Genomic DNA, 7,657 nt, shown 5'->3' on the forward strand with positions numbered 1-7,657 from the left:
TAAAAAAAAACTGCTATTTTTTCTTAAGTTTTGTAAGAATGTCAAAAAAAAAAACACTCGCCTGTATTACAATAATGAAGTTATGTATTATTATTTTTTTCAAATTTTCTTTAAAACAATTGTTCGCTTTTGTTTTATATAATTTACAATGAATTTTAACAGGAATGTTAATTGATTTATAAAGAAAATAAAAATATCGAATTGACATACACATAATAAGTACAAATATGAATTATTTAATTATAATTTAAACAATGAATTTATTTTACTGTTGAATCATAATTAATATTCATAATACTGTTGTTTTTGAAAAACAATTCATGAACTTAAGAAAGAAAAAAAAAAACAAAATAAATAGAACTGAAGGTGATTTTTTGTTTATTGATTTCTATTTTCATTTATTTACTTTTTTTAATAACGTTTACAATTTTTATTAGCGTTAAAGCGTGAATAATTGTTGTCGTAGTAATTGACATAAAACGTGTCAGTTGTAGTACAATGTCTGATGGCTTTGATGATTCATGTTTTTTTCTTGTTAATTTTTTTTTTTCAAAATAAATATGTTTTTAGTTCAATTTATTTATTATTCTTATCTTGTGTCAACACATATAGCATATACTGGTAATACAAATTTAGGTAAATAAAGGTCAGAAGTACTATAGAATTGTTTTACAAATACAAACAAATTCATACGATGACAAACTTCCTTAATAGAATGATACAATTTAAAATTAATTCATGGCTCGTACCTAATTGATTATGCAAAGTAATTTTGAATGTGGTTAGAAAAATGGTTGTATTGATAACTATTTGAACAGCTGTGGTTAACGTTAAAGTTTTGACAAAAATAATAGTATAAAATGTTACTTTTATTATTTTTTAAACTTTGTATTAAGTTTGTATTAATTATTATGGAAAATTCAAAAAGTTTCTTGTAATTCGCTTAGGATGCCGAATGTAATATTAAATAAAATTCAATCGTCATTTGAAGAACAAAAAGGTTAAGGTTATATTAATTTTTCTATATTAAACTACAATAAAATATACCATTTAATCCTTTTCCCCAAGGATCAGACTTTTTCGAGGACTAAAATTTAAATGTTTGTACTATGCTAACTCATTAAATTAAAAAAATAACTAACTTTGGTTTTATACAAGCCTATCCGAATTACAATTAAGAAAGAGTCAATGGAATTGAAAAAGACAGTGATTTCCACTAACGTTTAATCTTCTGGTTGGCTCTAATTCGTCTTTCGTCACGCATGTACTCTTTATAAACAAAGGCGAAGATAATCGTCACGTTAGTGCCTTCTTTCTAAGCTAGAGAGTGGACATTAAGGGCGGGTTTCCTACAACTCAGTTAAACTAGGCTTAACTTGCTGTTAGATTGAACTCGGAAAAAAATTAGGTGGACTTTAACCGATTATTGTGTTTTTCAGTTATAGATTTAAGTTCAGTTAACCTTGTTAATATTGCCAAGTTTTCCCTCAAATACATAAACAATGAACAGCTGTTTTTTTTTTGCAAATAAACATTTAAAACAGAAATAAATAAAATAAAACAAATCAGAAAATTGCAATTTATTTAAAATATAAAGTTTTTGTTCTTCCGAAATCATTGTTTTATTGTTTTTGTTAATTGTGTTTTCTCACTTATAACTTAAGTTTAATTTGCCAATAATACTCAGTTAAACTAAGATAATAAGTAACGTTACTGTTTACTGAAGAACACAAAACATATATTAAACTAGGTTTAAACAAAGAATGTAGATTATCTTTATCTGAAAAATTCGCCCTAAGAGCGGGTTTTTGAGTTTGCAATTAATCTAAAAATAAATTTATTTTGATGTTAATCCCCTTTGATGTTTTTGAGTACAAGATTAAACTTCGCAGTATAGCCATACAAAACAACGTCACTGTTTGTTATCAAAACAATGCATGTTTTATAAAAAAGAAGAAAACAATTGTAAATGTAATATGAAAATTAATGAAAACTTGAACTTAAAACAAAAAATATATTGTAAAGTCTCTATAATTTATACTAATCGATAAATCAATAATTTTAATGATTATTTTAGTAAAAATTGTATTATTTTTTTGCATCAGTTGTTTACACTTTTGTATTTCTGGCTCAAGTTTAAACCACCTGCATTGTCAGCTTAAACTAGCAAACAAAATTAACCAATTAAGGTTTTTCAGTTAAAGATTATATACATTCTTTGTTTAAACCTAGTTTAATATATGTTTCGTGTTTTTCAGTTATCAGTAACGTTACTTATTATCTTAGTTTAACTGAATATTATAAGTGAGAAAAGTTATAAATGAGAAAACACAACAAAAACAATAAAACAATGATTTCGGATAAACAAAAACTTAATATTTTAAGTAAATTGCAATTTTCTAAATTGTTTTGTGTTATTTTTTGCTGTTTTAAATGTGTATTTAACATTTTTTCAAAATTTTTCATTTTACAAAAGTATTGTTCGCAAAAAACAGCTGTTCATTGTTTATGTTTTTGAGTGAAAACTTGGCAATATTAACAAAGTTAATTGAACTTAAATCCATAACTGAAAAACACAAACATCGGTTAAAGTCCGCCTGAATTTGATCCGAGTTTAATCTAACAGCAGGTTAAGCCTAGTTTAACTGAGTAGTAAGAAATCCGCCCTAAGTAAGTACTCAGAAACGACTTTCGATGATTATTTTTAATTTTATCCACAATCCCTCACCTAAAGATTGACCCTAAAAAAACAACTAAAAAATCATGAATGAAGTATTTCATCACAACTAGAATGTTGTGCTGAATTATACATTGACCTGTCATTGGAAGGATGTTGTTCATTTACACTTACTTACATCCGTCTGAACTGACATTTTACAAGTACATACGTTGCTTACATACATCTTTCAACTTTGTAAGATCTGACCACGAATTCAGTTCCCTACCTGTGATTGAATATCCTGATCTCAGTACAATCACCTATTCTGCATTTCGATACGTTTTTGCATTTAATTACGCGACAATATTATTAATGCATTTATAAAAATCCAATTGATGTCAGATTGTTTCTTAATCGATAGTCAGAAAATCCCTTAACTCCATCAAAATATAGCACACCCTTTGTATTTTACATTCAAAACTATTTCACAACTTATTTAAATGCATTTTATTAGGAAGTATGTAACAAGAAATTATAAAGGTCATGCTGTAAATAGTTTGGGCTGGGCTACTATAATAACCTGGTGACCTAGAGAAATATTGCATTGTACTCCTATATTTTTGAAAATGTACAAAATACATATGTATATGTAAATATTACTTTACTAATGTTGACATGGTAACTTTTATTTTTTTATATACATTTTTTAAAGAATTGCATACATATTTAATAGAAATAAACACCTTAGAAACGAATGATAAACAAATGAATTCCCTAGAAACACTTGACTATTTTCGTATTTCAAATAATGTAATATGTATAAAATATCATACTCACGTATTTGTTCATATAAATGTATATAGTTGAGTCGGAAATACCACCAAAGTGTTTGGTTTTTTTTTCTCATACGTGTTATAGAGAATGTATGTATGTTTACAAAATTGTTAAAAAATCGGTTTGAATTTAACAGATAAATCATATGCTAGTAAATTAAAATATAATCATTCACAATAGTATTAACGGAAATGAGAAACTTATTTACTACTTAGAAAATACAGGGTTGTAATAAAAAGCTCTCAATGGAATTATAATAAACTGAAAAAAAAACTTTGCTCTGTAAATTAAAACTTGTTTCTTGACAGGAAAGTAGTAACGTTAAATTATATTTTTCATTATTATATATAATTATATCTGGATACTCTAAACATTTAAATAGTTGATAAAGAAAGGATTTCTAAAGATTTCTGTTTATACCAGCTATCGAATAAGATGGGGGTATACTAATTTTGTCGCTCTGTTTGTGACATATAGAAATATTTGTCGTAACCTATATATTCTAGGTCCTTATTAAATTCTAAGGAGATTTAGCAAAGTCCGCCCTTCTGTCTGTTAAAAGAAGAAAGAACAATAGCGTTTGAACAAAGGAGTTAGAGAGGAGATAGAGAGCTACCAGTATGTACTTATAATGGCATGCTTTGTTTGGTATTGAAAATAAGTAAAATCGATCAATGATTTCGCTTAGCCCCGAATAAAAGCTTTAACAGTCATAACTGTTTTAATAGAACGGTCCTCTCATAAAATAACTATAAAAAAAGAATATTCGACATAACAAGTATTCGAGGAGCATGGTTCTCTCTGTAAAATTTTTTGAGGATCGATCTATAATTGACCCTATATGTATGCTTCTTCTCATAGAATGTCATTAACGGCCATATCAGATTGTCCATTTAATACTGTTTTTTTGAAAACCGGTCTTTTAGTAAATGAGCGATATAACAATTCATTAATTTTCAAAACACGAATATTTCTAAACTACTACGATATCCAATTTTATTCCGATCGGACCAGTGTAAGTATCTGTTAATTAATTTTATGCATCTACATTACGTTGTTCATAAGCTGTTATACGTATTATCTCGGAATCGTCCGTGACCCATAGTGCAATATCTGCCTAACCATATATCGGAGTTAAAAATATTAATATGTTAAACTTATAATTGTATCAAAACGCGTACGATGTAAAGTAAGTGATATCATTAGGGGGTTATAGATAGAAATTCGGACAATCGTCTTTTTGTGAACTAGAAATCAAACAGGAAAAGACGAATAACAGAACTTTAAAGAAAAAAACGAAAAATTATATTATTTTTGTTGAAAATATTTTGTTAAACATATTTTTTTTAAAAATTTTGTTACTTTAAACACGATTTTTAAACATTTAAAACTTGTATCAATATATTTGCAGATTTTCGGTTTACATCCACGTTATTTCGTTATGGATTGCATTTTTAATGGTTTAAGATAAATATTAAGAGGCGTATTTAATAAACAATATTTCCTGAGCCAAACACAATTGAAGGTGTCATTACTATTTTTGTATTAATGCAAAATAAGCTGGTATTCCAAAAAATAAAATAATTAAAAATACTTGTTTAATTGAAAGTAATTTGAATAACACGTTTTGTATTTTGTTTAAAGGAGAAAGCTGATAAAAAAGATCTTTAGTGTTTAAAAACAAGTTTAAAAATAAATAATACAGTTTCAAAAATTTAACTGACAAAATTAATAACATCAACAACCCATTTTCGAATTCAACTTTTTATAAAATAATGTCTTTAAACAATTGTTTATAAAAAGTTTTTATTAAAAAATCTAACTTTATATTATATTTTCCAGACATGTATTAAAAAGATTTTGTTCTGAAAATTCTTTGAGGTTTATGAATATTTCGAAATTGTTTGCAAACCATATATTTTTGGAATCCTCATGATTTTCTGAACGATGTTTTATATGGGCGATAAGGTTAAAAATGAGGCGATCCCCATAAAAATTGTTAGAAAGATTTATTTATTTATTTAGTTTTTTATTTTTATTCAGAATTTAATTTAATTTAAGGAGGACTACACATATTTGTGTAAATTTATAATCCCTCAGATGACACATATTTAATTGATTTGATACATCCCAATTTGATCTGAATATTTCCTTTCATATAGCTTGTAATCATATTTCCTTTCATATAGCTTCTATTAATCATCATTTTGTTATTAATGCCTCCTAATTAAAATTAAAGCATTTTAAACGATAGTATGATAATGAAATCCGTTGGTAGGGAAAATGAAAAGTAACCTCATATTATTCATATCATAACCTTACTTTTCTAAGAAAATATCTGAATTTATTTCGATCAGCATTTAAATATGCTAATATATTAGTAAATTTAAACGCTGATATCTATATGTATCACATACATATAACTACATACATTCTTAGTTCATATTAAAACACGTCTGTATTATTCACTTTCTATTAAGCTATATTTTGGCTAGTAGTTATATCAAAATATATTATAAAGGGAACCTACAATTCGACTTGGCCAAATAATTTAATTTTCCATTGTGATTTTCGTTCTTTTTATTCTCACACATTTTCAAAGTTTAGTTCATACCTCTATGAACATTTTATGCTCTGCCGATGTGTGGTATACTTCTTATAGTCAGTGTTGCCAACTTAGTGCTTTTAGCACTATTTGCGTACCTTTTTGGTGTGCCAAACGCGGAAAATTTTGCTCATGGTGCCTTTCTTCAAAAAGGCACTAAAGTGGTGCTTTCTAGTTTTATAACAGTGCATTTAGTGCTTTTTATACCCAACATATACCCAAGATGAGTGGGGTATATTGATTTTGTCACTCCGTTTGTAACACATTGGTCGTATATATTTTGGGTCCTTATTAAATTCTAAGGCGATCTAACCATGTCCATCCGTCTGTTCATCTGTCCGTCTGTCTGTTGAAAGCACGATAGGGTTAGAACGTAAAGAGCAAACGAGTTAAATTTTTCCACAAATTTTTATATGCATCAAAATTTCTCTACCAAATGACATTAATACTCATTACCGAATTAAAAATATTCGACATAAATATGTTTTATATAAGCCAAAATCTCTCTAGCAAATTTTACGGCAATCGGTCCATAATTGACCCTACCCCCACATATGGTCACCTTCAAAAATTGATTTTAACGCTCATTACTGACTTAAAAATACGTGTTTAGCGGAGAAATTCGAAATAAACTACTTTTATACAAATATAATCTTCCTACCGAATTTAATTCGGATTTATCGGTAACGTACCCTACCCCCTATTAAATTCCCCTTAAAAATATGAGTACAGCGATGAAAATTGACAAAAAATAAGTTTTATATAATTTTTTTACACAATTGAATCTATCCCTCATATATAAAGCCTCCATGATTACTTCATCGTTGTACTCGCAATAAAAAGATTTTTGTTATAATTCTTTATGCCGAATTTTATGACGATTGGTCTATAACTGACCAACAAAACAAAATCTATGTACAAAATGTACAAAAGCAAATATTCTTCAAAAACAAAATATTCAAAATACTTTAAAATAAGTTATGTTATTCACTTTCAGTGAAATTAACAATTTTTCCAGAACTCAAAAAACTTAAAAATAATATATATAGATTTTGCAAAAAAAAAAATATATTTCATAAGTTTTGTAAAATTTTACAATTTGGGTGTGGGTACATCGGTTGGCCAGTTGGTAGTGTGCCTGTCAGTTTGAATGTTTAATGACATTTTACTATTTTTAAAATTCTCATCTTATTTATCTAATATTCGTCAAACATTAGTTTTAGTTCTTACGTTACTAAAAATCTAACTCACACTGGCGAAAGACTTTAGTATGAATTTGTCTTGTAGGAAATGAACGAAATAATGTGCAATTTTTATTAAAATAAACAATATTTGACTGAAAAAACGTTAGTGCTTTTTTACCCATTTTCAGTTAGAAAATTACGCTTTTTTACCCCTTTTTAATTTTTTTGCGCGCGTTTTGCTTCACCAATGTTGGCAACACTGCTTATAGTATATTGTAGTAGATTGAGTAGATATTCTATCGTATAGTTGTACTGACAGCGTTACCGTTGGTACTTTAGAAAGTCGCACAAAAATGTGATTTTTTAGGAAAATGT

Source organism: Lucilia cuprina, chromosome 6 (assembly GCF_022045245.1).
Source record: "Lucilia cuprina isolate Lc7/37 chromosome 6, ASM2204524v1, whole genome shotgun sequence".
In the NCBI taxonomy this organism is placed as follows: Eukaryota; Metazoa; Arthropoda; class Insecta; order Diptera; family Calliphoridae; genus Lucilia; species Lucilia cuprina.